Source organism: Jaculus jaculus, chromosome 7 (genome assembly GCF_020740685.1).
Source record: "Jaculus jaculus isolate mJacJac1 chromosome 7, mJacJac1.mat.Y.cur, whole genome shotgun sequence".
NCBI lineage: Eukaryota > Metazoa > Chordata > Mammalia > Rodentia > Dipodidae > Jaculus > Jaculus jaculus.
The window spans coordinates 97,846,666-97,872,081 of NC_059108.1; the positions used below are offsets into that span (position 1 = coordinate 97,846,666).

The following is a 25,416-nucleotide window of genomic DNA, read 5'->3' on the forward strand; positions in this document are numbered from 1 at the left end:
TACTGGTGTCTTGCCTGTTAGGATGAGTCAGGGCCATGCTAGCCAAGTAATTTTCCCTTCTTTGGGAAGTCAGGAGGGCTGATTGTTCTTCAATTGTGACTCTCCTGTTTTAGACTGTACATCAATTTTGTTTGGGTCTTCATATCCTCCCTGCTCATGAAGACAGGTGACTTATTAGGGGGCCAATGTAGAAGTGTCCCATCAGCTCCAGTGGCCTCATGACATGGGAGTACAGGCCAAAATATTGACACTTTTTACTCTAATGATTCCAGTTGGCTTTGGCTTATACATAGGTGATTAACACAATCAGAAAGGAAGTTACATCAGCCTGGATGTGTGTACATATAGAGCGCATTTGATTACTGAAATAGACTTAGTTAAAGAATGGCACAAGGGCTTCTAAAATCATTTTGTCCTATCTTTAAAAATTTTTGTTGTACTGTGGCAGCATAAGCCATATATCTGAGGCATAGGAAGTACACATCTCACATTTTAAATATCTAACATTTATAAATATAGGCAGAACCTGTTACCAGTCTTGAAAACAGTACCAATTGATTTATAAACTTAACTAATTTAACCTAGAAATTATCAGAAAGAACAAGTAAGACAGTATAAGGTCTTAGCACCTGTGTGAAAACATCTTTGATTAGTTCAGATACCTGTGTGGGTACAAATTACCCAGAAAACATTGGAAACAGAACCATGGAGCTTGAATTACATACATATATTAATTAGATGAGAACCATTGTTTGAGCATGAGGCTGTACCTTAAAGTAGGGAATATGTCTTAAGAGTTAATTTTGTTATAAGCACTGTACTTAAGATGTAAAAATTGAGACAGTTACTTTACATACAATAGAGTAGAATTTGGTCTTTTCTGATCCAAAATAGCTAGGTAAAAATGAATATAACTCTTGATAATTTTTTTTGAAAGAAAAAACATTATTTGACAACCAATGATTTTGGCTTAAACTTGATAGCTATTGATTTTATGTACCACAGAAATTTTTATTAACATAAAACAATTTTATGTTTTACCCATGACTTAAATTTGATAAAGTTTAAGTAAGCTATCCCAACAAATCCAAGGAAGATGAAAGTTATTATTACTGAAATTAAATCACTTAAACCTAAGTGATTAAACTTTGTTATGACCATTCAATAAAATTAGCATAAATAAGACAGAAGCTATCTGTAAAGTCACAATGTCTTTAGGTATGAGTACTTCACCTTTGGAAATTAACCATTTCTATGTGAGCCTTTATCTTTAGACTAGTTAAAACCTTGATGAAAAGCAGAACCTAATTTACTTTACTGAGAGAGTCTTAAAGCCAGTTTTATAACCCTTAAATAATAACAAATTAGCATCAGTGACCTGTTAATGAGTGAGGCCTTATCATAAGACTCAGTTTATCTATTTAACATTTTGTCTACTGAGAGACTTTATCTAACAGATGTGACTTTAGGTGCTCATAAGAGATGAACTAAAGAGAACCACAGTTATATGCTGTATTCCTTTTTCTTTGTCAGAGACAATTGGCCATTTTTGTCTCTAGTCAGGGTCTGGGGGACACATGGCTTAAACTTGCATGGGGTTTGAGATAAAGGGGGTTCCACCTGTTTTTTTTTTAAGAGTCCAGCTTTCCATGAATTTAAGTAGCATATGTTGGAAAGCAAGAACAAAATGAAATTACAGAGCACAGAGATAAGCATCCTGACATATCTTTTCTATTCTGAAGTTGTTTGTTTTTACATAGCAAATTTACCCATTTGCAAAACACAAGGTGATAGACTCTTGTCTATGTTTAACCTAGTTAAACCTCCAATTATATCTATACTTATGACTTTGTGACCCACCTAACATAGGCATCACCTGTGTCTAATGTAAGGTGAATTTAGATTAAGATTATGTCCCTATATAAAACTTTTAGAGTATCCTTAAGAGTCTGTAAACAGTTGAAGAATCTCTAACTTTAGGCATGGCGTTTAGGTTTAGCCTGAAAATTCTTCCCTACATACGCGCATCTTTATCCACATAGTTTAACATTCTTGGTACCACTCAAAAAGCATTTTTTTTTTAATGTTTATTTGAGAGCGACATACAGACAAAGAGGCAGAGAGAGAGAGAGAGAGAGAGAGAGAGAGAATGGGCACGCCAGGGCCTCCAGCCACTGCAAATGAACTCCAGATACATGTGCCCCCTTGTGCATCTGGCTAACGTGGGTCCTGGGGAATCGAGCCTCGAACCAGGGTCCTTAGGCTTCACAGGCAAACACTTAACTGCTAAGCCATCTCTCCAGCCCTCAAAAAGCATTTTTAATGAGCATTTTATGTCCCAACATTGAAAAATTCTTTTCTAGTTCCTTCAATCAACTCATCTCACCCCATCATTAATTATCTTTTCTCTCTCTTTCTCTCTCTCTCTCTCTCTTTCTCTCTCTCTTTTTTTTTTTACTCCCCCGAGGGGGTGCACCATTCCTGGAAGTACTGCAATACTAGGTGGATGCATGGAGTGGACGGAGTAAGCTCCTATTCCAACTCCAAGCTCCAAAAATCTATTTAATATATTGTCCTTGGATAGCGGACATATCAGATATTAAACTGATAAGAATAGATACTACATGTGATCTTAGCCAAAAAGCCGAGAAGTGATTATATTTCTTATAAGGCTATTAAAAAATTACACCAAATTGGGCTGGAGAGATGGCTTAGCGGTTAAGCGCTTGCCTGTGAAGCCTAAGGACCCCGGTTCGAGGCTCGGTTCCCCAGGTCCCACGTTAGCCAGATGCACAAGGGGGCGCACGCGTCTGGAGTTCGTTTGCAGAGGCTGGAAGCCCTGGCGCGCCCATTCTCTCTCTCTCCCTCTATCTGTCTTTCTCTCTGTGTCTGTCGCTCTCAAATAAATAAATAAATAAATAAAAAATTTATAAAAATATTACACCAAATTAATCCTATTACTCACTAACAAGTGAGTAGTCTAACAAAATTTTATGTCATTAATATCAAAAGACACTAATTTAAGGCAAATATTGTTGTTATCTTGAGGCAGGCTGGCCTAGAAGTCAGGTCAGTTACCTCCTCCTTTTAAGTAACAGGACATTACAAGCTTTTTAAAAAATATCTGACAAATTATAAGTTACCTCTTCAGAGGAAGTTTTGTTGTTTTTAATGATTCTCTATGTAAGGTGAACTTGACCTAGAACAAATATCTGGCAAATTTACTCCTTAAAAGACATTTAACTTTTCCTTTTTAATTTCTATGCTTAGGTCTTTGATTTCCTTGAAATCGTTCTCTAGAAGAGAATATCACCTGCGTCCGTCTCATCTCTTTAGTTACAAACAGTCACAAACATGACACGACTAGCAAGCACAATGAGCACACATAAACACATATACACATATACACACACATAAAAAGAACAAATCCTCCTGGTAAAATTAAAAAGAACTTGAAGCAATCTCAATTCCTTGTGTTTTTAAAATATTAGCTCCTTTTTACTCTTTGTTAATTTTTTTTTCTTTAACCTGTGTTCCTTATGCCTTGAGGGAAGTTTTAAGCCTTTCAACAATTTATGCTTACTTAGGGTCTGTCCCATGATGGAAAAGGAAAGAGGAGAAATGGCAAGACCAGAGAGCAACATTCCCGGTCGGAGAACCGGCACGGGGGGTGGGGGGGTTCCTGGTGGGCCTACCATGAGCCTGACTGCAATGTTAAGAGCTGGCAGCCGATCTAAGAGCATTTACTGGCTGTTGCGTACCCAGTTTTGTTGATAGGAAGAGAGGCTAGATAGGAGGTCTTTGCCAACACCCAAACGGGTTGTCGGGATTCGCACAGGGGGCTAGGGGCCTTCAGCCAATGCCAGAGGGTAGCCCTGGCCAAGAGGCTTCAGTTGCCCTGTCGCTATGTTGCAATTCCACGCGATGGCACCAACCAAAAGTAAAAGGAGGAAGAGAAGTGCAAAAAAGAAAGTCCCACAGTTCTTGTGCCTTGAAAAAAATGACTCAATAGTCCGTACTTTAAGTGCCTAAAATTCGTCGCTTACCTCAAACGGATCAGTTTCGCAGGCAGGCTTTTCTGCGTCGATCACAGTGCAGGTCTGTTTTACAGGTGAATTGCCTGTAGTGACCTCTATGCAGACCTTCATTCACCCCTCCGGTGGGGTGGCGGTCTAATGGCTGGGACGGCCGTCCACTCGAGCAACGTTCAGGTCTTTCTTCGTACCTTGGCCTCACGTTCGGGCACCATTTGTCCCAGCCAGCGGAGAGTTGAACAAAGAAGCGAGGTGAAAATCAACCTGAATGAAAGTAGGCAAACAGACACAAGAAGGAGACCATGCTAGACATTTGTCACGGCCTCAAGAGTTTATTCTTACACAGAGGTTTATATAGGGTTGTAGGGGGAATGGGATGTGGTCAGGGCAAGGAGATGTAGGGGGAAGGGGACGTGGCCAGGGCAAGGACTTGTCAGGAAACCTAGAGGGGATGTAATTAGGTGTTCATCTAATCTTATCCAACTGGCTTAACATCCTAACTGCACCAGGTTTCACATCCTGACCATAAACTGGCTTTTTGCAAAAGATAAGATTCTGTAAGTAGTCTGCTGACCAGTTCCAGAAGTACCTAGCAGAAAGCTGGATGGACCAGCTTTCTGAGTAATGAGTCAGTTTATGAGCAGGCCCAGGCAAAATGGAGAGGCTTTTGCTCTATGGCTCCCAACACTTTTCTTTTTCAGATAGATGCAGACCCTAAAGAGAGAGCCACCCTATCATACCTCAAAAGGGCCCCAGATGAAACTAAGAATAATTGACAAAACAAGCAAGGATACTGTTTTCTTGGTGAACTGGGTGTTCCAGCACAAGGGTGAAGGAGATCAACACAGAGAACAATCAACTCCTACCAAATCAGATATCCAGAGACCCAGAGGCCACCAACACCTCACCACTGAAGCAGACCAAAAATGAACCCAACATGGCTAAGGGAAATTTTGAGGAAGAGGGGGCAGAAAGAATGTCAGAGCCACATATTGGGTCATGATATGCAGAGAGATTTATCCTATCCATAACTGTTGGCTAACTCCACAATGCATGACCCATATACCTCAACAAGGAGGGGCCTGGGGAAGGTTAGGACATGGATGAGCCTAACAGTGGTATCAACTTGACTGTATTCACTGAGTACAAAACTAATTATTAAAAAACAAATACATTTTAAAAAATCTGAACATCATGTACAGAGAAATTTTGTCCTCAGAAAGTGCTTTAGGTTTTTTAACTTTATTTAGTTAGTTAGTTAGTTGAGAGTGACAGACAAAGAGAGAAAGAGGAAGAGAGAGAGAGAGAGAGAGAGGGAGGGAGGGAGGGAGAATGGGTGCGCCAGGGCCTCCAGCCACTGAAAACAAACTCCAGAGAAAGAGGCAGAGAGAGAAAGGGACAGAGAGAACGGGTGTGCCAGGGCCTCTAGCTTCTGCAAACAAACTCCTGATGCATGCACCCTCTTGTGCATCTGGCTAATGTTGGTCCTGGGGAATCGATCCTTGAACCAGGGTCCTTGGGCTTCACAGGCAAGCACTTAACCACTAAGCCATCTCTCTAGCCTGAGTGCTTTAGGTTTTAAAGTCTCTAACAAGTAGATGGTATCTAATGCTTTCAAAAGCAATGAGATGGTTTAAATACAGACTAAGCCATGGGAACCCAAATATAGATGAATCAAAAAAGTCAAAGCCTAGGCAAATATAAAAAGGAATTACAGAGAAAACTTATGGTAGTACATAAAAAGGAAATCAAGAAAAGTTAACTGTCCATATAGAGAAAATCATTCTGCATGTCCATGAGTGTGAAGTATGACAAAGACCAAAAATGGTCAGTGGATACAACAATACAGAATCCATGATGATCTGAATAAAAAGTATAAGGGAAGAAGTAGAACACCAAGGCCACATGAAAGTGGTATGGCAAGGGTTTCATATGTCAACATATGTACAACTTTTCTATTCTTTTTCTTTTGCTTTCTTTCTTGCTTTCTTTTCTTTTTTTCTTTTCTTTTTTTTTTTTTTTTTTTTTTGGTTTCTTGAGATAGGGTGTTTTGTAACCCAGGCTAACATGGAATTTACTATGTAGTCTCAAGCTGGCCTCAAACTCACAGTGATTCTCCTACCCTTACCTACCAAGTGCTGGGATTAAAAGTGTGTACCACCAGAAATATTAGCAATAATGAATATGACAGTAAAGGATAGATTCAAAAAATAGTGATCCATCATTTGGTTGAGGCTTTAAGTAATGAGGGACTTAAAAGTATTTTGAATGCTAAAAATGCTCTAGTACACCAGACATTGGTGAGAAAATAAATTCAAAGTAGCTGTTTAAGCAAGGTATAAGAGAAGATGATAAAAAATGAAATAGTACAGGGAGTTGCATCTTTATAGCCAAGAGTTTACTTTCACTTGCAAAGAAGACAAGACTATAACTTCTGAGCAATACTAGAACTATTAAGATAGTGGAGATTTTTAGAAATGGGCTAATGCATTTTATATTATGAAATGGACATACTCCTCTGGATGCTAGGAATGGAATTTAAATATGAAATTTTCTCTACAAGTTTATGTGTTAAAGGCTTGGTTCCCAGTTGAGAGATTATAGAAACTTCAAGAGATAGAGTCTAGTTCAAAGCCAATAGAGACATGCCCTTCAAGGAATTTCTTGCCTGAGTCCCTTCCTGTTTCCCTCCCTGTTTCCTGGCTGCTGGGAAGTGAGCAACTTTGCTCTACTGTCCCCTTCTACAATGAAGTTATGCCTCACCACAGACCCATAGGAATGGAGCAAGCTGTTCATGGAGTGAAATCTCTGAAACTGTGATGCAAATTAAATCTTTTTTTAATTTGTTCTGTCAGACAGTTGTCACAAGGACAAAACTAGCACACCCTATAACACAACTTTCTGTACAAAATATAGAGCAATGCCATCAATGGATTCCGAAGGGAGAAATCAGAGTGGAAGATAGAGGATGAAGGCTTAAAAAGCTCACAGAAGGTGTGCAAAAGTGGAATCATCTCTCTGTTGAGCATGAGAAAATGATATCACCAGTATTGAGGGTATATATGAATTAAAAGGTAATTTTAAAGGTTTGGAATTTTCTTGCTTAATTCTCAGTGGCATTAAAACAGATGTACAAACCCTGGTAGCTGAATTTTTCCAGAGACAGAATTTTTCTGAAAGCAAAGCAAGAAGAGAATGGCAAAGCCACTGAACAGTTTTGCAACTGCATGATTATATGAAGATTAACTTGAAGCTAGGTACAGGGTCATAATTTAATAAATCTACACAGTTGAACACTATTTTTCTTATTATATAATGTTATGGAGCTCTGTTACAGTCACGCTCACATTGATGGCAGGAATCACCCTAACAAGAGCAGCTTGTAGGAAAAATGTTTTATTTTGGCTTACAGACTTGAGGGGAAGCTCCCTGAAGGCAGAGGAAAATGATGGCATGAGCAGAGGGTAAACATGCCCTCCTAGCCAACACAAGGTGGACAATAGCAACAGGAGAGTATGCCAAACACTGGTAAGAGGACACTGGATATAACACCCATTAGCCTGCCCCCAACAATACACTGCCTCCAGGAGGCATTAATTCCCAAATCTCCATTAGCTAGGAACCTAGCATTCAGAACACTTAAGTTTATGGGGGACACCTGAATCAAACCACCACATTGCGCCCCTAGCCCCCATAAACTGGTAACCACCCATGATGTAAAATGGAATACATTCAGTCCAACTTTAAAAGTCCCCATAATTTGATCAATCCTAATGATGTTCAAACATCCCCATAGTCCAAGGTCTTTTAACTGAACCATAATACAAAAAAAAAAAAAAAAAATCTTCCCAAAAACTCATAATGGCACAGAATAAACATTCCCACTGCAAAAGATGGCATTGGGCCTACCAAGGAAATATTGAACCCATGCAAGATTTAAAAAGGTCAAACATCAAACTCTGTAGTTCCAAGTCCAACAATTCTAGTCAGTGACAACTCTCCAAGTCTGATCATTCTACCCAGCAAAAAGTCTCCGGAGTTCCAATTCTGCCCCTCTAGCTAGGCCATTCAAAGTCCTGGAAAACTTCAGCATGGCTTGCAGCTCTCCTCAGCAGCCACCTTATGGTCCTAGCATCTCCCCTGTAACTCTACTGCAATGGGTTCATCCTCACAGCTCTATGCAAGCATCTATCAAACCTGCTTCACAGTGCCCATAGACATTTCCAAAACACAAGACCATGCTGCAAATTCAATGACCCAGTTTCCTGCATTTCTTATATTCCATAACATCAGGGTTCTGATTTTTTAATACAGGTGGGAATAAAGCAGACTTTTAAGAACAGTATGCTCCTTGAGCACTCAGGCCCCTTCAAAAGAGTCTACATTCTTCCTGTTGCCCCAATGTAGGTCAGCTGGCATAATCTCAAAGGTTGTAATTTCTCAAGTAATTGCAGCTGAACAGGCAGCAGTTTGACATAAAGATTCTTTTTCTTTCTTTCTTTCTTTCTTTCTTTCTTTCTTTCTTTCTTTCTTTCTTTCTTTCTTTCTTTTATTCTGTGCCATATTTATTTGCTCTTATCAGTCCACTTCTATGCAAAGCAATCCTGCACAAGTTCTCAGGACATGGGCATAACAGCAAGCCTCTCCCACAAACTGATTCTAGCCCAGTTCAGGAAAAGCTTTCTCACTTTCAGAAGCCAAACCTCACAGTCCACATATCTTACTGCATTTGAGCCTTTCAACTCTGACCATAATGGTCCATCAAGCTATATTTATAGCACTGAAGGCATCTCTTAGGCCAAGGTTTCAAATCTTTCCACATTCCTCTTGAAAATCAGCTCCAAAAGGCCAAAGTCACACAGTCAGATGTCTAGCAGCAACACCACTCTCAGTACCAACTTTACTATTACAGTCAGGTTTGCATTGCTTGTAGAAATCACCTGACCAAGAGAAGTGTGTGGGGGGAAAAGGGGTTTATTTTGGCTTACAGACTTGAAGGGAAGCTCCATGATGGCAAAGAAAATGATGCTATGAGCAGAAGGTGGACATCAACCCCTAGCTAACATAAGGTAAACAATAGTAGCAAGAGAATGTGCCAAGCACTAGCAAGGAGGTACTGGCTATAATACCCATAAGTCTTCCCCCAACATTATACTGCCTCTAGGAGGCATTAATTCCCAAATCTCCACCATCTGAAAACCTAGCATTAAGAACACCTAAGTTTATGGAGGACAGCTGAATCAAACCACTACAAATTCTATGAAAATATTCTTTAAAACTAATCATTTCATTTACATAGGTTTCATAAATGGAACTCCTATGTCAAATTCAACAAACATTTTAGCAGCCTTAACATACAGAGCTAAGTTACTTTCTATTAAGAGTTAATGTAACCAGGGGTAGGGAGATAAATAAAAATAAGTATTATGAAAATGTCATAAGGAAACGTATTACTACATATGCTAACTTTGAAAATTAATTTTAAAGTTTTTTTTTAATTTTTTTGTTCATTTTTATTTATTTATTTGAGAGTGACAGACACAGAGAGAAAGAGGCAGATAGAGAGAAAGAGAGAAAATGGGCACGCCAGGGCCTCCAGCCACTGCAAATGAACTCCAGACGCGTGCGCCCCTTGTGCATCTGGCAAACGTGGGTTCTGGGGAATTGAGCCTTGAACTGGGTTCCTTAGGCTTCACAGGCAAGTGCTTAACTGCTAAGCCATCTCTCCAGGCCCTAAAATTAATTTTAAAGAGACTATAAAAATATCTACATGCATACCCACCAGTCACCAGCACTGAATATAATTGCTTTTAATTGCTGCTTATTTCATAACAAATATGGAAGAATTAATTTTTAGAGAAGAGTTATAAACCTCAAAATACCTTTTCAAAAAGTGATTAATTTATATTCTTTATTTTGCCTTCCTCAACTAAGTTGGAAAAGTAATTTTTAAATAAATATTTCAATCCAAACAAATATTTGAATGCATCAACATTCCTAAACAACATTTTGTCTCTGATGCCATCTATATTTTTCCAAAATTAAAAAAAATTAATTGGGAGTGAGAATGAATAGTTGATGAATCATGTTTGGCATAAAAGGCTGATGCATACAATCTGGAAGTTAATATTGGTATAAAAATTGATGCTATACCAGGTTTTCACTAGAAACCGTAGAAAAAAGTATATTTACAAAAGCTTATTAAAAGCAGCTCTCAAAGAAAGACATTTGTGAACACAAGTTATTAAAGCTCAGTCATAACAGCCCTGAAAAATCATGGAAAAAATATAAGAAATGTGTAAGTGGATGACCTGTGTCACCTCACTCAGCAACAAGCTCTTTTTCTTTCTGAGTGCAAACCTTATCCCTGTTATGCCTGGCTGGTCTCCAATTTGTCCATCCAGTTGCCTAATCCAAAGTCCAGGCATCTCCCTGATAGACCCACATTACCCCCATTTGGCTAATGTAAGCCATTATTCTGACTCACATTAGGGTTAATTTTTCAGTTAGTCAGACTAGGCGCCCTGTCCATTTAGAAAGAATAGGATGAACAAATGATTTTCAGACAGATTTTTCTTCTCCTCTTGATATAAGAAAATGGTCTGCTAAAAGCCTTTCAGAAAAAAAAAATAAGATTTAGAAAAAAAAATCATTACATTTTCACCAAAGGGGGGAAATCTAGATTATCCTAACTCAATTCTTTCTCATTCTCAGATAGATAGGTTATATATACATACATACATACACACACACACACACACACACACACACACACACACACATATATGATACAGATATATATCTCCATATGCTAATAACCTTCAATGTGTTATGTGATTAAATATTCTACTTACACAATCAATAGTTCCACTATATAATGATTTGGGTCCTTTGTAGAAGGGGAATGTTTTTAAGCCCTTTCAGACAATTGCAATAATATATTAAGTAAAATTGTGGCCAATGACCTTAATAATAAGGGAGTAACAAGGATGAGGGAATAGCAATCAGAGGGCAAAAGAAAGGAAAGGACATACAAAAAACAAATGTAATGAAGATGTGGCTATTGGCAATTTTGGAAGCACTTTAGTGTCTGCTCTTAAAGAAAGTAGAAAGCTTGATCAAAAGGAATAAGCCATCTTTGGCTATATTTAATGAACATAATAGAACTGAAGCTATATCTTAGTGGCTACAATTGTTGACTAGAACAACTGATTTAGGGACCACTCCTTAACAATGCCCAAGGACACTGTTTACCTACTGGTTATCTACACTGGTACTTTAAACAGACACTGAAGCTGTTAGTTGGGCAAAACTAAAGGCACAATAGAAAGAGGCTAGGCATGGTGGTATACACTAAAAAAAAAAAAAACAAAAAAAAAAAAAACAAGTAATCTCAATATTCCAAAGGCCAGAGGCATATCACTGAAAGTTCAAGGACATAGTGAGTTCTAAGACAACCAGGACTATATAGTGAGACTCTTTCCCCCCCTCCCAATAAAAAGGAGAAAAAAAGGAAAAGAAGAAAGAAGAAAGGGGGGAGGGAGGGGGAAGATCTTATGCTCATATTTCATGAACTTTCCCTGGAGAAACACAATTGTCTATTCCCCATAGATAGAACCACCAATGACAGACCAGAGTAAAGATTCCACTAAAGTCTAGCTTGCTGAAGTAATGTGTTTATTGATCTTACTTCAGGAAAGTGATATGATTTTCACAACACCACTGAAATATCTCACCCAGCATGAAGGATGATTTCTCCATGGCTGCATAGAAGTAGTCCTCCCTTAGTTAGCCTTCCATACTTCCTAAGACCACATGTAGCTGAGACAAAATTACAGCTGGTTGGAAGGGGGCTGAAATATAAGGTGAAGGTCTAGTGATCATCTCTGCACTCACCTTCTGTGAAGCAGCATCAATTGAATGTTTGAAGAGTCTTTTGTACATAGGTCACCGTTGTGTTGATGAAAATGGAAATTGTTGTCATGCTAAGAGCACAGTGTTCCACAGTTCAGTTTGCACTTCCAAATCCATCAATCAGATCAAACCATTCCTCTATTTTATGAAAGAGAAGCAAGGGAGCAGAGACAAGACTGTTCCCCTATGGGACATCTCTCCACATGGGAGAAAATGTTAGGACTAGAGAAGTTTCCCATCCTTCTCCTAACTCTAAAGAAATCACAAGGGAGGCTTGAACAAAAATTTAGTTATATCCTTTCATATAGTTCTAAAAATAATCTTACTATCTCTCTTGACTATGACCTTTAAAGTAACTAACTTTATTTGGACAAAGTTTATTTTTAAATCATTTTTGTACTTAACAAATTTTAGCTTATTATTAATTTTTTTCCTCTTCTATACAAAAACTTAAAAATTATTCAGACTACTACAAAACAGTTTTCTAATATATGGCTAAGTCACTTTACTCTCTATATAAAACAGGACTGGAGAGATGGCTTAGTGGTTAAGCACTTGCCTGTGAAGCCTAAGAACCCCAGTTCAAGGCTCTATTCCCCAGGACCCACGTAAGCCAGATGCACAAGGGGAGTCTGGAGTTTGTTTGCAGTGGCAGGAGGCCCTGGCATGCCCATTCCCCCTCTCTCTCTCCCTCCCTCCTTCTCTCTCTCTCTCTCTCTGTCTATCACTCTCAAATAAATAAATAAAAATAAACAAAAAATTATAAAACAAACAAGGCTACTATTAGGACTGTTATTATTCATGTGTAGGGCTATTTTAGGCTTTTCTAAATATAGAACATTTTATAGGAAAGGTTGAACAACATTTTAATTTAATATGCACTTTTCAAACTATTTCTATTCAGTTATCTTTTCAAAGAGAAAGTCGAATTTATTCTGATAAGACATGCTATATAAAGGAAAAACCAAAATAAATGTTTTCTTCAAATGTGTTTTCAGCCAGAAACATAAGATTAGAGCTGAACTAATACAATGCAGATAGCACATATTCACCATACACTTACCAAACACTCTATGTTTTAGGTTGCTTAAATTTATAGATGTCTTGTTGGATCTGCACATACTCTATTACATATTTTAAACCATTGTTGCTATTAGTTCTTATCCCTTTAAGGAAGAAATTATAACAGATTGGGTGTTATTGTCAGGTATTTCTGAAGCTGAAGAAACCAATGAATATATTACATAGGCTATGTGTCCTGAATGCAAAATTTATATTTAAAAGTGAGATTTCTGTTCCTTTACATTTATTTAGTGGGCATCACCATGGTAACTGAGCACTTTCAGAAGCCTAACTTATGACACAAAAAAATACAAAGAAACATCTTATGCTTTCCATGTTCTACACATTGAAAGGAAAAAATGTGCACTCACACATCTTTTGGAAGGAAAAAATATCTAAGAAACAATATGGACAGAAGCAATCCATTTTGTTTATATAAAGATTCTGGTCTCTGTAGCCTGTGCTATAAGAATTCAATAGGATAGGGTGGGGAGGAATGCAGTCTCACAAAGAAGAATTCAATCTCAGTGCACAAAGGACCAGAGGAAAAAAATCAGCAAATCCTCTCATTTTACAGATTAGGACCAGGAAGTCTACTCTGAAGGTAGAAGTGTGCAGGGTCATACAGGCACTTTGTGTATAGCTCAGTGTCAAATGAAGACCAGCTGCCTCCTAGTTGTCTGTTCTTTCCATAGATTCAAATATTTGATGGCATATTTCTAGCACACCATTAAAACACTATTTCTAGCACATCATTAAAACACTATTTGAATTGAGAAGCCTTTTTTTTTCTGAACATAATAAATTTAATTTTTTCAAAAGCTGGGTTAAAAGATATTTATTCTAGCTACCAAAAAAAGTTCTACAATCCAATATAAAGCATACATGGTTTGGATATGGTCTTTTCTATTTAAGAAAAAGTATATTGAGCCATGAAAGCCTAGTATTTTTACCCTGGTTAGAAGCTAAAGTTTCACTGGTCATAGGAAACAACATGAGACTTCTGTGTCAAAAACAAGCGGGCTGGAGAGATGGCTTAGCGGTTAAGCGCTTGCCTGTGAAGCCTCAGGACCTCGGTTTGAGGCTCGGTTCCCCAGGTCCCACGTTAGCCAGATGCACAAGGGGGCGCACGAGTCTGGAGTTCGTTTGCAGAGGCTGGAAGCCCTGGCACGCCCATTCTCTCTCTCTCCCTCTACCTGTCTTTCTCTCTGTGTCTGTTGCTCTCAAATAAATAAATAAAATAAAAAAAAACAAGTAGCAGTCTGTTCTGCATAGCAACAGCTGAGGAATATCTTTGCTCTATGGACCTAAACTTTACCTGCCTGCCCAGGGTAAGATAATGAAGGTCAGTGATGTTTGCATATGCAGTGAGCTGTTATAGAAGAACTACAAATAAGACTCCAAATCTTGTATAACGAGAGAGAGACTTTATTTTTATTATATTAGGTAGTAAGAAAACTTTTCATAACTGGGCATGGTTGCTCATACCTATAATCCCAGCACTGGGATTATGAAATAGAATTATTGTGAGTTCAAGGCTAGCCAGGGCTATCGAGTGAGTTCCATGTCCCCCTAGGCTAGAATGAGATCCTGCGTCAAAAAAGAAAAAAAAAAAAAAAAAAGGAAAGAAGAAGAAAAGAAGGAAAGGGAAAAAAAAGAAGAAAAAATTTCCTTTGCTCTGGAAGCCAGTATTATCTCTATCTTGTAAGGCTGTTTACTATACCTCTTAAATACAGTCCAGGGTAAAGTCAGCAAGTGTCTTTGCTTACAAAGTGTAAAAGACATTTAGAGAATTGTTTTTGAGCAACAGCCACCTGTTATTACTACATTGTCTTAGGCTCTGGAAAATTTTGCCAACATATAGCACTCCATTGGCCATAGAGATTAATCCAATCAATGGAGGCTAACTCCTGCCTGCTGCTACTTCTCACTAATGAAGCTTCATGGGAACACAGCCACTTGTTGATGTGCTGTGTGGCTGTATTTATACATCAGTGATGACGTTCATCGTGTTTTGACTCTCATCCCACTGGTAAGTTGTTTTTGTATATCAGACAACAAGTAGTATGAAAAAACACAAATATGCAACACGAATTAGTCTTTCTAGTCACAAAGGCATGACAAGTCACCTTTGTCTCTGAAAGATGAAAAAGCTGTTGGGACTGTTCTAGGGAAATTTGCCAACCATTGACAAAAGAAAAAAAAATGGCTCTACCTCAAGAAATCCATTGACTTCCTCACATTCATGTATTTATCATTTTGTCAGATGCAAAGGTTTGATGTGGTAACAGCAGGATGCATTACCAAATCACAAGTACTGTTTTGGTCAATAAAGGAAAATAATAAGGTATCTTTATATCCATAACAAGTCTGGCTAGTGAGGTAAGATGAATGTCCCCAGAGTTAAGATACCATTGATCAATGGAATGTCCCTTAAAGATCACCCCTAAGGTATACATTGAATCCAGATCTGAAGACAGAGTAAATTAAGGGGATGTGAGAAGGAAAAGAAGCCATCACTCCAAATATATGTCACTAGATTTCTGTAGGATATCAAGTAAAAGGCTAGCTTCCCCACAAGGATATAAAATCCTGAACATACATAGCATTTCTGGAAAGTGCCATGTACATTTCAGTGAGTCTCTAAGAAGAACCCACATTAGATCATAATAAGTGCAAAAGTGACAGACCCACAAAATGTTTCCCAGTCATGTAAGTAATTGGTAGAACAGTTTTAAAAGTAAATCTCAAGCTGGAGAGATAGCTTAGCAGACAAAGCACTTGCCTGTGAAGCCTAAGGACTCATGTTCGATTTCTCTCCAAATCCCACATAAGCCAGATACACAAAAGGTGAGGTATGTGCAAGGTTTCACATGCTAACTAGGTGACACAAGCTTCTGGAGTCCAATTGCTGTGGCTGAGGTCCTGACACACCAATTCAGTGTGTGTGTGTCTCTCTCATACTCTCTTTAGAAAAATAAAAGTAATTAAAAAAGTAAATCTTTGTTTGAGCTTATTATTTTTATGCCAATATATTAAAATTTAGCATTATTATAAAGTTGACATTGACACTCACTAAACTTTATATTTTTAGGATAGATATTCTTTTAGTTTTAACATGTGTATATACCTATGAAGCCAAGAACACATTAGGACTGTAGTCATTACTCTCAAATGTTTCCTTGTGTCCATTTTTTCTGTCATTTCTCCTTTTTCTAAATATCAGATGAGCTTTACCCAAAGCAGCTGAAGTTAGTTGAATGTCCAACTTCTCCTTTGAGGGAGAAATTACATTTTTACTAGACAAAGCATGATAAGCAATTCTTAGTGGGTATATGTGCTTTAGGGCATAGTCTGACTAAATGGTTGCACTAAAAAACTAAAAAGTTTTCCAACATTATTATGAATATCATGTGGATAAAACATGTAAAATAGTTATAAAGTTTAACTTTATTCAATGGAAATTTTCATTTTAGGAATTTTCTTGTCAAACATGATTTTCTAGCAATATTTAGGTAATTGCTGAAATATAATGCCTTGATTTTCTTTTAAAAAGCTTTCTGACTTTTTTTCTTTTAGAGTTGGTTCTTAAGAAAGAAAAGCAGTTCCATTATTTCTTTTAAAGGCAAATGAGGATTATTTAAATGTTCTTTTCATCTTTTAAAGTACGATATATTTTCCCTGTTTTAGAATTTTCCAAAGTAGATATTTGATCTTGATAGTCTTTGGAATATGAAAGTAAATAATATAAAATGTTATGGTTGCATGTTATATTAACATAGCATGAAATCATAGCTAAATAAAATAAAACTCTTCCCTATATGGTTTATCATATCATTAATCATATATCGCTTTAATTGAAAAGTAAAGAATGAATAGTGCATTCCTTACATCATTCACTATTAAGTAAAGCATTTCTTATAATATTGTGCCTAAGAATTATTTGAACTGGAATTTTACTTGCAATAGCCCTTGGAATGAATTCCTATCTAGAGAAAAGCTTCAAGTACAATATGTAGCATCTTAAGCTTGCTTAACCAATGAAGATCAGTAGAATTATAATTGCAAAATAATAAAGAACATACAATTAACCCTGTAGCCCAAATGTCTTCTTTTAAAACATAAAGTACACAATAGAAGCTATTTTTACATTCACATTTTAAATATTTTATTATATTTTGGAGGGGTTGGGGATTTTTTTTAATCAGGTAATTTTAAAACATTTTATCTTAGGGCCTAAAGAGATTGCTCAGAAATTAAGGCTCTTTCCTACAAAGCATAATGTCTCTGGTTCTCTTCCCCAGCACCTAACTAAAGCCAGGTACATAAAGTGGAGCACTCATCTAGTTTGTTTGCAGTGGCAAGAGGCCCTAACATGCCCATTAGCTTTGTCTATATCTTTTATATCCCTCTCTCTCTCTGCTTGCAAATAAATAAATAAAAATAGTTTTTAATTGTATCTTCATTTTGCAACATCTTAAAAGCTCTGTCCTAGGAACTTGGGATTCATTTCATCTGCAAATATGCTACAAAAATAAAAGAAATACTAACAAATTTCCACACAGTGGCCTTAAAATTTTTGAGAATTTTAGGAAATAAATGATGGCTGTTTATTGTTTTGCCATCTTAGGCAATGAAAGTTCATAAATAAGAAGAAATAAAAGATTGTCTGAAACTAAAGTAATTTTTCAATATCTTAGATGACTATTACCCTTGAGAAGATTTTCAACAGGCCTAAAGGTATTACTAGACAAAAAGTCATTTAATGAAATTTCCATGCTATAAAATCTAGTCACATGTAATCAAGTAGGCATCACAGGAGATAATGTGTGGGAAGGATGACCAAATCCAAACATAAAATTCTGGAAGTCTGATTCTTTTTGTCATCAGACCCTTTTACTTCTCTTTTCATTCTTCTGTTGTATTTTACTCAAGAGCAGAACATATTAATTAGACACTTTGGGGAATTTTCAAACCCCTCTGCATAATTTGTGCCCTTACTTACAATAAATTTAAACCCTTTTGACGTTGTGACATGGCATTGTCATCTACAAAGTTCAAGCTGGAGAACTGCAAAATGGAGTTACCCAAAAATGAAAAAAAAAAAAATCTCATAATGTTTTAAGTAAGTCTACACTTGGATTTGGCTAGAGGTCAGATACTCCCATCAGAAGACCATCTATCTACTTCTTGTATCAGTCTACACATCACATTCTGTCATCTCAAATACTTTCATTCTGTTTAGAAGTGAGCTATTCACAGTAGACAATACTATAGCCATGAAACTTGGACTTACTTTTTCAAGTATTTCTATTCGAGTCTTCTTAAATTACTTTTCCCACCAAATCTAAATCCTTAAGTTTTAGAATGTAGTACATAACATTGAACCAGCAAATGTGTCTTTAAAAAGATGTGTTTTTAACACACACACACACACACACACACACACACACGAACACACACACACACTCAGATTGAGGAGATAGATAAGTGGTTAAAGTGCTTGCCGTGCAAACATGAAGACCTGAGCTCTGATGTCCAAATGCCCACATAAAATACTGGGGTACGGGAGTACAAGCCTGTAATCCAGCAGCTCTAGGAAGGTAGAGACAGTGGGTCCTACTGAATTACTGACAGGTTAGCCTGCCCAAATCAGTGAGTTCTAGGTTAAGTGAAAGATCCTATCTCAAAAAAAAACAAGGTGAAAAGTGACACCCCGATGTCAATCTTTGTCCTCCATATGCATGCATACACAAGTGAATGAGCACCCACACACATGCCCACACAGATATGAACAAGCATGCACACAGTGACTCACTGGACACATCCATGCACATGCTGCCACTAGTACTGATTGCACATACACATGCTCACGACAACAGTAGTGCTAACGGCACACGTCCATGCCCACGACAATGGGAACACTCACTGCACACGTCCAAGCCCATGACAGTGGGAACACTCACTGCACACATCCATACCCACGACAATGGGAACACTCACTGCACACGTCCAAGCCCATGACAGTGGGAGCACTCACTGCACACGTGCAACCCCATGACAACGGGAGCACTCACTGCACACGTCCAAGCCCATGACAACGGGAGCACTCACTGCACACATCCAAGCCCATGACAACGGGAGCACTCACTGCACACATCCATGCCCACGACAACGGGTACAGTCACTGCACACGTCCATGCCCACGACAACGGGAACATTCACTGCACACGTCCATGCACACGACAACGGGAACACTCACTGCACACGTCCATGCCCACGACAACGGGAACACTCACTGCACACGTCCATGCACACGACAACAGGAACACTCACTGCACACGTCCATGCCCACGACAACGGGAACATTCACTGCACACATCCATGCACACGACAATGGGAGCATTCACTGCACACGTCCATGCCCACAACAATGGGAGCACTCACTGCACACTTCCATTTCCATGACAACGGGAGCACTCACTGCATTCATGGTGGTTTTAATATAAATGCCTGTCCTCAATAGTCTTAGGCATTTTTGACTAAGATTATACTTCATATTTAGTCTTGATCAAGCAAAGCACTGCTGGATGAGCTGTGTCACTTGGGGCATATCTTTAGTTCAGGTCTCCTAGTTGTGTACAGAATCAGCTTGGGGCTCTGGCGATTTGCAATTGCAGGCGCTGGCTTTTGTCTCCTGCAATAGATGTATGAAAGTAAGCCAGACTGTCCATCAGGATGAAGCTTCTCCTGGAATTTGTAAGCCTGAAACAAATACTTTCCTCCCATAAGCTGCTTCTGGTTGGGTGTTAGTCCCAACAATGAGAAGGTAATGGCAACAATAAATTTAGCTCATATACTAATCCATTTAATTTCTGCTGATCCAACTGTATCATTCTTCTTATTTTTACTTTTATTTTTATTTTAGAGAGAGAGAATTGGCATGCCAGGGCCTCAGCCACTGTAATCAAACTCCAGATGCTTGTTCCACCTAGTGGGCATGTGTGACCTTGTGAGACAAGGTCTCATCTTTTGCATCTGGCTTAGGTGGAATATGGAGAGTTGAACATGTGTCCTTAGCCTTGCAGTCAACCATCTTAATGGCTAAGCCATCTCTCCAGCCCAACTGTATCATGTTTTAAAAATTTAAATAACAGTGGATAGAATACTTATTATAATTTAATATATTTAACTTCCTTATTTTTTTTTAATTTTTTTTTTGTTCATTTTTTATTTATTTATTTGAGAGCGACAGGCATAGGGAGAATGACAGATAGAGGGAGAGAGAGAATGGGCGCGCCAGGGCTTCCAGCCTCTGCAAACGAACTCCAGACGAGTGTGCCCCCTTGTGCATCTGGCTAACGTGGGACCTGGGGAACCGAGCCTCGAACCAGGGTCCTTAGGCTTCACAGGCAAGCGCTTAATCGCTAAGCCATCTCTCCAGCCCTAACTTCCTTATTTTTACCTGTAGTTTGATTCAATTAGTACCAAGACCAGTAACTCCCAGACTAGCTGATGGTAGCTGGGAGATGAAGAGTCAGGTTCATCAGTTGTGTAGCCACTCTTAAGTTGCCCATTCCATAGTAAATAACTTTCAGCCCATGATCATGAAAGCAACCCTAATTAACCCAATGAGAAAAAAAATTACAAATGAATGTAAGGTTGAGATTAATGGGGAATAAGAAGGGTATTAATGGGAATGCAGTGGAATAAGAGGATAACTGGGGGTAACAAAATAAAAATATGTGCTGGGGAGATGCATTTACATTAAAACCACCACACTTATAAACCTTGAAACTAGTAATTGAAAAAAAATGGTGTCCAGAATATTGTACAAATTACTGGGAAAATATAAAGTAGCTTCTCTTCAATATGGTTTCCAATAATCTCTGTATTTTCATGTTCCCAGATTTTTTATGCACATACTTAATAGGGGGCTAATCTGCACAATTAATAAAATTATAATTAAATGACAGCATGTAAGCTCAGAGACATTCATGAAATCATGGCTTGGTCTATACATGTATGAAAATGTCAAAAAATGAAAAAAACAATAAATTTTAAATTGTTATTGTTGGGCATAGGGGCTTATGCTTTAAATCCCAGCCTTCAGGAGGCTGAAGTAGGAAGATTATAAGTTCAAAGCAATTTTGGCTTCATGGCAAGATGCTCAAACAAACATACACCCTTCACCATTTAAAAAAAAAAAAAAAAAAAAAAAAAAGACTACAGAGTTACCAACAGACCCAGACCCAGTTGTTCCGTTACTGCGCATGTACCCTAAACCTCAGTCCAGAGAGATTTGCTCAATGATGTTTATAGCAGTTCAATTCATAATAGCTAAGAGCTGGAATCAATCCAGATGTCCATCACGAGAAGAATGGATAACTAAGATGCGGTATATCTACACAATGGAATTCTACACAGCAGTAAGAAAAAATGACACAATTAAATTTGAAGAAAAATGGTTGAACCTGGAACACATCATTCTCAGTGAATTTACCCAGTCACAGAAAGATAATCACCACATAGGTTCACTCATCTATAGCACCTAACCTGAATCTACCCAAGATGCCAACATATCCAGCCAGCATCTCGAGGACTAGACAATAAGGTGGGTGGGGACAGAGAAGAGGGCAAAGGAGCAGGTGGAAGACACAAATCTAGACCCAAACAGCAATGGTACCATAGAATTCTACATCCTAAAAGGCAGACCAAATGGTTGAACATTAACCAGGCCCTTAGAGGGAACACCTGAGCCACAAGGCACTGGGGAGGGTATGATGAAGACTGAGCTTAATCTTCTACAGCTTCTCTCTCTCTCCCTCTCCTCTCTCTCTCTCTCTCTCTCTCTCTCTCCCTCCCTCCCTCCCTCCCTCCCTCCCTCCCTCTCTCTCTCTCTCTCTCTCTCTCTCTTTCTTCTCTCTAACTCTTTTATAATAGTTATCTTTTTCTTCCTCCTCCTAGTGGGCACTGACCTGTAACTCCCAGTACCAGCATGTGGCTATCATCCACAATGAGGTTTTAATCAGAGAGACCTACAAGGTTTCAAAAAAGAAAGAGATTTCTGTCAGAGTACTGGATGACCCACCAAACGTTAGTGTTAAGACCCTACTGCTGAAGACACCATATGCGGTTGACACGTAAAATGGAATAACATGGCTGGAAGCTGGAAGAGAGTCAGTCCTCAGACAGTCAGGGCCTCTAGTGCCAGAAGGTGCTACATGAGAGACTGGAGGAAAATGACCAATATCTGTCCAAGCAACTCATGGTCTAACCTACTTAGCAGCAAATAACCCGTCATGATGCTCACACAAGTGCGCACAGTCATGGTGGGAAACCAACTGCTCTTGATTTGGCTAAGTGATCAGCTCAGTGGAACAGGACCCATAGCTGGATCTGCGAAACAAGTCAGAACCATATCCAAACATGAGCCTGCTCTCCATTATCAAGCTACCACCAATCGTGGGCTACAAGAGGGTCTACATCTATTAAATTCTCTATAAAAAATAAGGGTTATCCCATTTGTCTGGTGCTAACTTTACCCTCTGTTGGAGAATCTGCTTTTCTTTTTCATATAGACACAGATCCTGAGGAGAGAACTACCCCATCATTCCTCAAAAGGGCCCCAGATGAAAGCGAGAATAATTGGCAAAACAAGCAAGGGTTCTGTTTTCTTGGTGAACTGGGTACCAGCACAAGGGTGAAGGAGATCAACACAGATAAAAATCAACTCCTACCAAATCAGATATCCAGAGACTCAGAGGATCCCAACACCTCATCACTGAAGAAGACCAAAAATGAACCCAACATTGCTCAGGGAAATTTTGTGGAAGAGGGTGTGGAAAGAATGTGAGAGTCACATGTTGGGTCATGATATGCAGAGACATTTCTCCACCCCATAACTGTGGGCTAACTCCACAATGAATGACCCATACACCTCAACAAGGAGGGCTCTGGGGAGGGGGTAGGACATGGATGAGCCTAACGATGGTACTAACTTGGCTGTATTTACTGAGTGCAAAACTAATTAATAAAAAATTAATTAATTAATAAAGAATGGTATCATCTTATAAATTTTTCCTAAATTTCCAATATATTATTTCTTATTCATATCTGGTAATTGTGTAACAATTAAGGTAAAAGAATACAACTAATGGTGAAGCAAATGTAATATGAAATAAATGCTATTATTTTAAAAATTTTGTTTTGGTCATTTTTTATTTATTTATTTGAGAGCGACAGACACAGAGAGAAAGACAGATAGAGGGAGAGAGAGAGAATGGGTGAACCAGGGCTTCCAGCCTCTGCAAACAAACTCCAGACGCGTGCACCCTCTTGTGCATCTGGCTAACGTGGGACCTGGGGAACCGAGCCTCGAACCGGGGTCCTTAGGCTTCACAGGCAAGCGCTTAATCGCTAAGCCATCTCTCCAGCCCAATGCTATTATTTTAATGCCAATGAAAAGATGATATCATATTGAGAATATGTTCCTAGAAAATGCTTAAGAATAAGATTTGGTTCAAAAACCTAAATATAATTTTTGAATATTTTTTGCTAAGCACTAAGGTTTATCTACAGATTTTCATGTTGTTTTTATATAGTTTCTAATCTTGACAACCCTAATTAAGAAGTACTTTCCAACACACTGTGCATTATTCTTATAGTCAACAAGTATTATAAAACATAGCCAGTAAGATGTGGTCCCTCCATCCAGGACTATATAGTCTAATATAAGGAAACAGATATATAAGGAAATATATTTAAAATTCCCTACAAATATGAACAAAACTGTGTATCATAAAAACATAAATCTTCCAAATTCCAAATTTGACTTGTTTGCACAGGAAATCTGGTCTTTTGAGAATCATTTTTCCATCCTTAACAATAAAACTTGTCCCTACACTCCATGGTTTTGTGACACTGCTCATCCACTATGGGTGGAACTCTTGCATTTTGAAGTGTAATAGCAAAATTAACATGAGTGTCATTTACAGTTTTAGAGACAAAAAATTTCTTATAGTAAATCTTAGCAACCTCAGAATATGGACTTTTCCCCACTCTCTTTATTCAATAAAGAATACTTACTTTATCAATTCAAGAAAGCATACTACAGCTTTTTTTCCACATATGAATTAACATTACTACTCTTGTGACTTGGGACCATTATTAACAGTCAGTATTACTTGAACACAAACACTGTGATACTGTGATTATTAATTTGAAAATCATGATATTAAGTGACTAATGGGCTGGTAGTTCATAAAGCATGGGTATGCTATTTTTTAATAAAGGGACAGCAGAGTGCTGGAAGATTTCATCATATTATTCAGAATGGTGCACAAGACGAATAAATTCAAATTGTTCTTCGTGGTATTTTGCATTCAAATATTTTGAATGATAGTGGACTACAAGAAAATGAAACTACAGAAATGAAGTGTGGAAAAGGGAGGTCCTGTCTGTCTACTTCATTCTTGATCTGTATATTATCCTTTGATATATCACTAACACTAACTCTTTTGTACTTTTATCAGAAAGTATCAGAGCATGATATATTCTGGAGATATCTACTACCAGTTTTTAGTTCATAGTACTGCTGTGAAGATTAAACCCTTTAGAGAAGGGAAGAAAAAGGGTGTATACAAATATCAATGAGCAACAATGGACATAGACACACATACTCAAGGAAGAGCTGAGAATTCATCCAGGCATACCAAATATCTTTTCCATGCCCACATCTGGATATGATCTGTGGGAAGATGACTACTGAGAGGCTGTCAGCACTATTGGGAATTCTAAGGTGAAAGTGTTGGATGATAGTCATCAGTTTACTCAATGCCAGTCTATCTATGCCTCTTCTGTGAATTATGAGGAATGATAATAGATTAAATATTATTTCAAAGTATCATGAAAACATCAAAACGTGGACAGTTGCTCTAGATTTCCCCCACTAATTAGTCTTCTATAACTTGAACTCCTAGCTCCCACAGTGAATTGCTACCACAATATTGGTAGAGGTAGGCTTCAGGTAAGCAGAGGCTGCAGACAAAATACTAGTTTCTTTTCAGGAGCCCTTTCCATTCTTAGGATACTCCTGAGTGTTCAGAGGGCAAATGTCCTGCCCTTTTGGCAGGCTTTTGTGTAAGAGAAGGAGATGGAGTTAATGGTAACTCTGTAGGGAGCAAAGGAATTTCTTACATTTAAATAATCTGCTAATACACTCCAGTAGATAATTAAGCCAATTGTCTTCTCATTTGCTTAAACTTCTTTAAAACATCCTATGGGGTAGGGCATGCTGGTACACACCTTTAATCCCAGCACTCAGGAGGCAGAGATTGGAAGATCACAATGAGTTCAAGGCCACCCTGAGACTACATAGTGAACTCCAGGTTAGCCTGGGCTAGAG

At 38.2% G+C, this 25,416-nt stretch overlaps 1 non-coding gene across 1 annotated transcript; it reads right to left on the reverse strand.

Moving 5' to 3' along the window:
- Positions 1 to 2,465: 2,465 nt before the first annotated feature.
- On the reverse strand, positions 2,466 to 2,656 carry LOC123462385. Its single transcript, XR_006638214.1, has one exon. It is a non-coding gene; the product is annotated as a U2 spliceosomal RNA (small nuclear RNA).
- Positions 2,657 to 25,416: the final 22,760 nt, after the last annotated feature.